Genomic DNA, 11008 nt, shown 5'->3' on the forward strand with positions numbered 1-11008 from the left:
TTCTGTGTAAAGAACAAAACTGATCTTTCAGAGATGCTATGCTATCCATGAATATTCTGTTGCTTCTTGTTCTTACAAATGCTGGTAACGATTTTGCACTGCTGGAATACGCGCAATCTATACACATAACTAACAAATGCTAACACAGCCGTGCAGCAATTCTATCATAAAGCGAAGAGCAATAACTGCAGCGAGGTGAAGAACACGCTGAGCAGCAGAACTTAAGATTTCAGAGAAGTTTGCCTAAAGGATGGCCCTGTGGTCTCTGGTATTGCCACACTGCCAGAAGACCGTGTGCGGATATCCGTGGTGCCCACACGGGACACAGTGGGAGGAGCTTTCAACTTCCAGACACAGCACCTCGCATTCTCACATCTCCAGGAGCAGAAAGCAAMCGGGACTCGCTGCTCTCGCAAATTCACAGCACTTCAGAGGCTACACAGAGATTTAGGAGCTTTGATTTAGGCCCTGATGCTTGGAGATACATGGTCTTACTTTCCTTCCTTTTAGCTCAAAGTTTGACATCTTCTCTTCCTTTACCCAGCTATTACTTTCTTCAGGGCAGCACGGCTGTCTTGAAAGCAACCAGGTGAATCCCCYGGAGCTACTGAAGGATCAAGAAAAGAGATGGCATCACCAAGCTCAGAAGCAAAAGGACAGCTACCAATTATATCATGTGTTGTCAGCCGTAATGTGTACCGTGCTCGAGAGAAGATTGCGGGTCTAGATCTTTTATTTTAAAATATGCAAGGAGAGAAAGGTAAACAGAGCAGGGCAGGCAGGTATTGATTGCCAGGTAGCAGCTCCCTGGATTTTGAGATTACCGGGATGTGCCTGTACTGCCTGATGGGAGGCTGCAAGCAGGAGAATGACATCTACAAACAATAGGATTAAAGCGCTCGGGGCGGTCAGGACTATAAAATATTTTAATAATCCCTCCGGCATTGTGGTGTAGAAAGAAGTAATTGGATTTCTTAGAGAATCTGGGTGTCTAAAAATACTATCGGACCTAGAAATGCTATTAAACATAATGAACGCAAATTCCTGGGTGCAGAGGGTGTTTTTAATTTTCTTGGTACGAAAAATATCTAAAAATATAAATAAAAGACATTGGATGTCGATATTTACTTTGTTGCTAAATGCCAGTATAAATGCTAAACTTTCCTTAGCCAGAGCTGAAATCAAGCAATCACTTACAGAAGATAAATGCTTCCAGACCGTACTATGCCAGACTTAATAAACATATACTGAGAAACTGTCCCTGTTCCAAGGGGAATAAACCAAAAGCAGGAGAAGAAAGCCCAGCAGCTTAGTTAAAAGCAAGGAACTGAACTGAGACTTAATCTTGCTCAAGATCAGGCAGAGCTCTTCTATGGGAGCTCAAAGCTCACATCAACACTTGGCTTTTTCATCATTACTAGCAGAATTTCATCTCACCTCATGAGCTGATTCAGCTCATTTGTTGGGGAAATCTACCCTGGAGGAAAAAAAAAAAAGAGAATAAAAAGTCTGGGTTGCTCCTGAACTAGTGGACGAATTTGCCAACCGCCCAAGCGAGGTCAGGGGGGAGACAGAACCACGCGGCCAGCAGCACTGGAGGAGAAGCAAACGGCAGAGGACAAGGCTGTTGTTAGACCRGCTGAAGCACTTTATGCACCTCGAGCCCCAGCACTGAGCACATCGCAGGGTCTGCAGGAGTTACACAGACAGGCAAAGGTATCCAGGCCAGGGGAGAAAGAGGCTTTACAGGAGCACCTGCTGTTCCCTCCTCCTAATTCCAATGCACTTTGCTATCCTATACATTCATTAATTTCTGTGATGATACACACATACACACATAATGAAGTCATATGGATCTAGAACGGAAAAAACTATCTGAAAATATTTTTCTAACTTGGCTTTCTTGTTCTTTTTTAAATAAAGGAGTATAAAAATGGTGGAGGCAAGATGAATGATTTCACATGCTGAATGACTTCACCACTAAAGAATGATTGTGAAGGTGGTTCTGGCCAGCATTTTCTTTCTAGGAAAAGGCTCGGGAAAGAAGGAATTGAGAGCAATACTGCCTCCAAGGAAATCACTCTGCGGTTACTAAAAGTAATTTATAATGGRGCAGTGAAAGAAATCACAGCAGTTGCAGCACCTGGCTGCCTCCTCAGACTGCTACTGAGTAGTCTAGCGACAGAAAAAAAGGKGGTAATACATCACCTGCCTACATTGTACATTCATACATAACATATGTTTTGCTTGTTCAAGTAAGGCTTTTCCTACCAAAAAGATGCATTACAAAAATGAAAGAAATCAGAAAAAAAAAAAATCTTATTGAATCAGGCAACTTGAAGATATTTCAATCAAGACGGGAACTAATTATTCTCTATTATAAATATTATATTAATATACTCTGATTAATGAGAGAACTTGATGCAATTAATACAATGAAGAAAGTTGAAGAGAATGTTCTCAAAACTTAATAATTAAAAATATCTTCAGAAACTACAAAAAAAAGCTGTAGCCAGGACACCCAGATCTGAGGACACCCAGAGAAAACAGAGAAAAGTCCTTCAAAATGGATCACAACAGCTGAAGGCCACTGCAGATTTCAGTTCTGCCACTCTCCAAGCTGACTCTGAGAGCCCTTAACAGCCAAACTCGGGACATTTCTTCCTCTCAGGGTTTTGAGTCGTTACATGGAGTCCCCATTCAGTTCAACACATGTTGAATGACGCATCCCCTTTTTGCTCACTTTGTCCAGGACAGCTGYGTTAACATTTAACTGCTAAGGAATGGATGCCTCAAACGTCCTCCTGGGGAGGGAGGAAGCGAATTGTGGGGCTGTATTCTGTGAGGTGGATGCCTCAGGGAAAGGGTTCGGGAAAGCTGCCAAGATGGGACATGTCAGGGGTTCACACCCCTCACACGAGGTCCTCACCGTGGCCATGGTCAATGCCAATGAGCCACTTTCTGCTGTCTAGGGACAACACACTCCCTCAGMCCTAGAACACCCTACGGCAGTGGACAGGTCTGCCCACCCCTTCCTCTTGTGCAGCAATTGGAAACACGTTCCTCAACAGGTCTTCTTATGAAGCCCAAAGACAAATAAGAAAGAAGAGGCCATCTTACCATAGTGTCCTTCCTTGCACTGGCACACTAGCCAACAGCACAAGGATTAGCCCCACTTTTAATATCTGTGATTTTGAAGCAGATATAATAAAAGGCACCCAAAAATCCTAATAATGGACATAAATTCTAACACACACTTCAGATTCATGTGCACCTCAGAATTACAGCAATCCAAATGAAAACACTAATATAAAATTGACAGCAGTCTCTACAAATGAATAAATTATTCATTTTATATTAACCACTATATTTTTACCATCTACTTCAATTCATGGCTTGTAATTGAAGTAAATTATTTAAGGCCTTCATTAGAGATGGAACATTATATTTATCAATAAAAATATGTTTTTAGTGCTACAGAGTCACAACTGGGATGGAGATCCAGCTCTCAAGGCTAATAAATGGTCTKCTCACCCTTGAACCACGATGTCTGAGTATACCTGAGATCACAACATTATTACCTCTCTGTCTGCAATGCTCAACTAAATAGGGCATTATCGAGTATATATTTTAAATTATTAGAATTCACAAAAACTTATGTCAAGGAAATCTTGCTTTTATACTCTTTTAATATATTATTATATATAACCAAATAACTATTTTTAGATATACTAAGTATATAACCATACACTATTTTTATGTATTGCATTCCATACACTTTTTAGCCATATGTATTTCCACATCCCAACCAAAGCAGACAGACTTGTGAGATAACTAAATTGCCAAGTGACTCAGCTCAGCAGTGCCTGCTGGGCTCAAAGGATTTACCTGCATTAGAACACACAACTTGATATTAACTTTCATTAAACTAGTTGCAGCAGAATTAAGCTTGCTTAATGTCTGCCAGGTTCCTAATTCATGTTTGCATTTCACAGCATCCAGAGACTCCAAAGGTTCAATCATGTATCTGCTAGAATTTTGGCTCAGCAAAACTACTTGCTAAAGAGAACTGGTAATTGAGATGGACAACGAAGGAAAAAATGGATAAAAAAAATGACGGTCAAGGGAGCAATATAGTGGTCTGAAAACATCAAGTTACTAACACATCAAARCTAGACATGMCTCAAAGCTACATGGGGGCTGCGCAGGATGTTGTTGTCCAGTAGAGTCCTGAACATCTCCAAGGACAAGGATTCAAGCGCCCCTCTGGGCAACCTGTTGCAGCGCTTAATTGCTCTACAGTGAGGAATATTTCTCCTAGATCTAGTTAGAAATTGCTTTGCAGCAAATTGCAGCTGTGGATCTTTGTCCTGTCACTGCACAGCTCTCTGCTCAGCAAAGGAAGAGCTGTGAGCATTTGTCTTGTGCTGAAGACAGCAATTAGATCCTCAACTGGCCTTCTCTTTTCCAGGCTGAAGGAGCCCTGCTCGGCCGGGGCGGACAGAGCACAGGGTCCKCATTCACCAGCCAGGAATTCTCAGAATGTGAAGACAATTATTTCAACATATCTACTCACAAAACAGCAAATAAAACGAGTAAGACAGGCCAAACAGGGAAGATACTTCTCACCACATATGTGGTAGCCCTTCAGCAGGAACGAGAACCACTAGGTTAAYGTTCATTCAGTAGCAACTGTTCAGCAAGAACATTAATCGTTACCCTATGCCATGAGGGCAGCACAGGAATCCCACCTGCATCCCACCTTGGCATCCCTCCCTCATGCCATGAAAGCACAAGAAAAGTCTGCTCAGGAAAAGAAAAGTCTATTGATCTATTCATTTTTAGTATTTCTTAAATTGAAAGCTTTCACACAGATCTTTATAACTATATATCATCATACAAAAATCTATTGATCTTCTTAAAGTTCATATACATATATCTATTTTTAAAGTATGTACCCATGTAGAAAGAAGGGGGAAATAAGCAGTTTAAGGACCCGTTTCTCTTTGGTTTTGGAAGTCTGCTTCCCAAAGAAGCAGACATGCAAAATAAGTGAATCAGTTACTTATCTGTACACAGGAAAAAACTATTTTAAAGGAGGAAAGTTTCTCTTCAAAAAATTCATCCATCAAGTTGATCCTGCCTTTATTTTTTGACTTACTCAGAAAGCTTTGCTTATGCTTATTTACAGAAGAGACCCCTTTCACTGGGGAGGGGAGTGGAATCAACGCCTATTTCTCAACGAAGGCCTAAAAAAAATCTTTTTTTTTTTTTTTTAACAGATTTTTCAACTCATGCTTTTTAGTCACCCCAACAAAGAACATGCAATAGTTTCCTACAAAGTGTTTCTTATGGAGTGTATCTACCTATTTAAAAGCATCTGCAGTCTCAGTATCCTGCTTTTCTGAAGGGTGATTTACATGGTTAACGCTGTGAATTGGGATAAAGTTTGCTTTCATGTCAGGAAAGAGAGTGAAAAAACAATTCACAAAACCTACAGAAAGCTAACAAAAATAATAAAAGTCATGTTCATAGATCTTCTTGTTTGGTATTAAATTAATTTGTTCTAAAGATTATATCCCAAAGAAATCAGAAAAATAGAGTTTTGAATATACTAGCTTACACTATAAAATAAATTACCATTGTTCTATCACACTGAAAATCTGAATGCAATAAAAAAAGCAGCTAATTAACCCATTTATCACAAATACCAAACAGGCCAATGGCTTTTGTAATTATCAAGACAACTCAATTTTTGATTCAGTCTGCAGGCTCATTTGCCCAACTCAATTAGAAATCATCAAAATTACTTACAATACACTGTCTACCAAAGCATGACAAAATTAAGTCTGTTACAACCAATTAATTGAACTTAATAAAGCTTTTAAACTATTTTTGTTTATTAGCATTCCTCTGGGGTTAATGATGTAGTCCTTCTTGGCTAGGAGGAATAATTAATATATTTCTTTAAAGAAAATTAGATTTGCAGTGTGTTAAGGAAGATCAACAAGTCTCCCTAATGGGTAAAGAATAATTAATCTTCAATATCAATACATTAAAACATTAATTTGTGTTCTCTAGTAAAGCCTTCTGTCTGCACACAGTTGTGTGTGTATCTGTGTATATAAATATACATTTATACACACAGACAGTTGTGTGTCAGCTTATAGGAAAGACCCCACATTAATTATGATTGTTGAATTACTTATCAGCAAATATGTACTAATTAAAAAATATATTCATGAGTAAATCGCTGTTGTCTTTCTAACAGAGCAATCTGACCATCATTCTGAGTATTGTTCCATAAAGTTTTATGCCACGCTACTTCACTGCAGTTGATTAGCCATAGTCAAAAATAGCTGATAAGTTAATTGCTTTAATAACAATGTCAATGCAATTAACATTCAGATATTCAAATGAAGTCATGCCATGTTCATCCAAATGAATTAATGCTCAGAAATTCTAATGAAATTGCGCCTCTCTTGTCTGCTTCTTTATATTAAAGGAACCTATATATTCACTACTTCCAAAATGTACTCTATTTTTTTTTTTTTAATTGTCCACTAGGGGTCAGAACACAAAGCCACAAAATCTGCATTCTGGTTTTTTTGGTTTGTTTTTTTTTTGGTATAAGTAGGAAAGTTGAAGGATGAAGGACCTAAGTGTGAGGAGTTCATTTGGAAGGCAGCCTATTTATAGATTTAAAAAGAATACAGCTATTAACATCTCCATATTTTATGCTAAAGGTACCTCAAGCAGATACTCTTTCAGCAAGGGACCAACACTCAAAACGGCAACTTGGTCACAAACGTCTTTGATGGGTGTTCAACAGGAACTGCACAAGACCAGAGCTCAGCTCCCTACCGTGGAAGAGATGATGATCTGGGGCAGCTGCTGAAAATACAGCTTTAGCAGGAATTACCTTCACAGCCTCTATCAATTTTCCACAGTTGTAGAGTGAAGAAATATTGGGGCCTGCTCAGTCTTAAAAACAAAATCCTGCGTAGTAGGAATAACTAAAGCCTGAAAAATGTACTGTCCTCTCTCAGTTTATGCTGCTCTGCTTAAACTGCACTGAAAAGCACTGATAGGATCAACTTCAAACACAAAGATCATGGACAGCATTAAGTTGAGGGAGAAATGACATTTTTTGACAAAACTAAGCATTTAACTGTCTTAGGCTGCTTCCAACTCCATTACAACTAACTCTACATCAACATCTCTGGCCAGCTTATCAGTCAAATGCCAGCACTGGTGCTGGGTTGCTTGGGCTCCACGGTTATGAAGAAGATAGATGAGCCCATGGATATGACTAAGAAGAGACATTTATCATGTATACAGAGTAATTTTTTGCTCCTGGACAATATTTGCCTTTCATCTGTAAATCAGGATCAACAGCTGATCAGCAGCAGTGCTGTAGGTTATTTGAAAGCTGTTCTTCCAGCTACCACTCATTTTGGAGGTGTTCTAAGGTAATACTGACATTGAGTCAGTCCTGATGGATGGCTCGGCTAAGAGTTTTGCTGGGGGACAGTGTTCTACGAGAAAACTAACCAAACTAACCATAGTTACTGGGTTTTGCCGAACATAATGAGATATAATTTAAATAATTTGTTTCTTCCATTAAAGTGATATATTATCGGTMGAACATACTATGGATAGGAGCAAACTTAAGTTTTGAATCAATAACATGCCCTTATTTTATTGACTTTCATTAGATACAAACAATCACCTGAGATATTATCAAGTAAGAAATTGCTGAGGCTTAAACCYAAAGCAACTTCAATTATCCCTTTATTTCAAGCATCTGAAGTGCTTAGCTATTCTTTCAGATTCTATTAAGACATTATTGCTGCTTTATTGCCAGTAAAGCAGTATGCTTTCAAGTCATTATAATAAGATGCCAAAGGGACATCTGTATGTGGAACAAGCTGTTTGTTTTTCCCCCTCCTAGAGGCTTCTCAGTTATGCTGAGTTCAATGGAAATTCATACATCTGTATATAGAWATGTTGGTGGCAGGACCTATAGTGCACTCTACCGCACCTCACATTTCCTATGTATAAATATACATTYGGGAAATTTCCATACCAATGTCATTAGCAGTGGTCCTCTGTAAATAACTTTTAAAGTACAAATCACGTGAATAGTTATTATAGTATATATTTATATATATTTTTATATTATAGTTTCTTAGAAGCAAAGACAGCTGAAGGATTTTTTTTCTTATTTCTTAAAGGCAAAACACATCTCCATGCTTGCATATAAAATGGTTTAACACTTGCTACCACAAGTGCATGGCTTTTGAAAGAAAAGAGAGCAACCCTAACTCAAAGTTTCATCAAATTATGGGATAATGGCAAAAGACAAGATGATCTAATTTTGGTAGATACTTGTAAAATCTGGCAGATACACAATGGCTGGCCACAGTTTCTAGCAATTTTTTTTCAAGGCAACAAGTAATTGTAAAATGCTCGTACTTTCACATTTTAAAACTAACATAAATGACTCCTAAAAATCTTTTCCTGATATCATATTAGCATATATGAAAGTATTGACACTCCCCATGATTTTGCTACACATAAGAAACCTGAATAAACGTGAATACAAATGCCACAAAAGAGAAAAAAAATTAAAACAAAGATTTTTTCTGTTCTTTTTTCCTTGCATGCCTATGAACTACAGATTTTTAAAAAGAACTTCCAGGACATACTAGATAAAAGAAAAGCTTTAAAAAAAGTTCATACAAGGAAAAAAAGAAAAAGTACTTAAGAGTCAAACCACAGAAAGTTTACAATCCTCCTTTCACATGTATCTGGACAAGGTGAATGGAAAAATGTTTCTACTATATTTGTGTAAAAATCCTATTTATTCTTCTTTACTCATGACCATTAAATGGAAGCATTTCAGCAGACAGCAGGCTGTGATATGTCATGGAGAAATCTATCTTGATGGTTATAATGAAATAAGTCTTCCCTGCCCCCTGGTGAAACAAGCCATCAAATTGCCTCTAATAAAARTTATAAAACACTAAGACTACTGGGATTTCACATTAAAAATGATGAAAGAGTCTCCTAAAAATAATGCTTTGGAATAACTGCAATAACAAGAAAGAACTGATAAAAAATGAATATTTAAACATGAATCAGAGATCCAAACTTAAAAAGTAGGCACAAGAAGTAAATATATCATCATTCTGCTTGTTGAGGTTTAAAGTTTATTGTGATTACACACATTTACTGCAAAGATTAATAGCCTATATGGAAGTCACACAAGKTCAAAATTCTTGAATGAAACACATTTAAGACATTAACATTTTCTGTCTCCTCACACTTCCATTGCAGGAGAGGTGGAACACGTAAACGTGCAGTGGGACATCAGTGTAAGGGTTGTGGACAATCCAACATCTGCCAGAAAAGCTTATTTTCCTCTGTTYTTATTTGCAAAAATTAATTAGTCAACTGCCAAGCAATCCCACCTGACCACAAGCATTTGTTAATTCCCCRGAACTGCAAATAATACTATTAAAAACAAATCAAACCAAGGCTTTCTATAAAGTCATCTTCACTGTCAAAAAGAGAAATGGCCGCTAAGAACSGCTCTCACTCTGGTCATGACTGAGTCATGTGGCCCTTTTGTCTAATTATTTCAGTGAACAACTGCTACAAAGATAGCTTAACAATGCCTACTGTATAAAAATATGATCCTGTAACAAAACTATTTGTGATTACAGGCAACAAGCTTTGAAAATTGCAAATAACTGCCCACCTATATCCTTATCAGGGGCTCATGACAAACGTGCTGCATCATTATCACTGCAAGGTACAGCAGGGGAAAAATGAAACCTTAACAGGTTACACACAAAGAAGCGCTGCGTGTCAGTGTTTTTGCTACAATTACTTTTGCAAGCTTTGAAAAGCTTGATGGGCTGTGATAGGTCTGTCTACATTACTCTAAAATCATAGTTTTGACTTTAATTGTGACCTAAAGATATTTATATTTATGGCCAGAATTTTCAAARACAACTAAGAAATGACACTGGACTGGGGTGCTTCCCATCTAGCTCAAATGGAGGGAAAGAAGGTGACAAAACTCACATTCACGCTGCCGGGCTCCTCCTCACTTCCTGCAAAGCACAACAGTCTGGCGGCCAAGAGGGTCCAGGAAGAGCCCCARGCTCAGTGAGCGATGCACCTAGATCCTGTAAGGAGCAACAGGAGAGGCAGGATGGACACACATGGGGCCAAGGCCCAGCCAGGAGACAGGGCCAAACCTGGGATAGACTTCAACTACAACAAACACACAAGAGAGCTGTACAGGAGACCAACAGCATGGGCCCAAAGCGCATCCAAGAGTGCGATGCTGGGCCCCTGTGCCACCAAATGGGTAAGGGTGTGGGGAGGCCTCAGGTGAAGCTGGKTAAGCCCTAACAACCAGCAGCTTGAGCATCAGATCTGGCACACCTGGCTGGTCACTGTGCAGCCAATGCCAGCCCTCCCAGGCAGCTGCACCTCATCGTGCAGCCCATCATGCAACCCCCAGGATCCAGCTGTGATCCAAGGGCAGGAATGTGCAACAGGAAAAACACAGGCAGAGCCCCAAGCAGCCAGCACCAACACCAGGCTCCTCTGGGCCAGGGCCCTGCCATGCGGCTGCCTCAATGTCACCTCCCCAGGGCTTTGTGAGGATGACACCAAAACTCGGCTTGTGTATATGAGGTGTTCCCTTTCCCTCACAACAAGCTCTTAGGTTTAAGATAAGTATAGTCCCGAGACTGCTTCTTCTCAAGCCTTTCTCAGTAGGCACCATACTGACAGGTAGATAGTGAGGCCCTTCCTGCACCATGTGCCTAGGAGACTTGCCTAGACTTGCCTAGCTAAAGAATATAGATGTTTCTTCTTTGAGTTTTGCCTTGAAATTAGCCATTGTAATAGAAGTTTTATGGAAAATATTTTCCCCAATCCCTCTCTCTTTTTTTTTTTTTTTTTTTTGATTGATTAAAGATGAAAC

At 39.1% G+C, this 11008-nt stretch overlaps 1 long non-coding RNA gene across 3 annotated transcripts in view; it reads right to left on the reverse strand.

Annotated features, from left to right (window-relative positions):
• LOC112944542 overlaps nt 1-10193 on the reverse strand; it is a 40554-nt gene extending 30361 nt beyond the window's left edge. For all 3 annotated transcript variants that reach the window (XR_003248791.1, XR_003248792.1, XR_003248793.1), the window contains exon 1: nt 10096-10193. This is a non-coding gene — a long non-coding RNA (uncharacterized LOC112944542). The remainder of the gene's footprint in view (nt 1-10095) is intronic.
• Between the last annotated feature and the right edge of the window lie 815 nt (nt 10194-11008).

Source organism: Nothoprocta perdicaria, unplaced genomic scaffold (genome assembly GCF_003342845.1).
Source record: "Nothoprocta perdicaria isolate Ctin4 unplaced genomic scaffold, notPer1 scaffold_17, whole genome shotgun sequence".
Taxonomy (NCBI): Eukaryota; Metazoa; Chordata; class Aves; order Tinamiformes; family Tinamidae; genus Nothoprocta; species Nothoprocta perdicaria.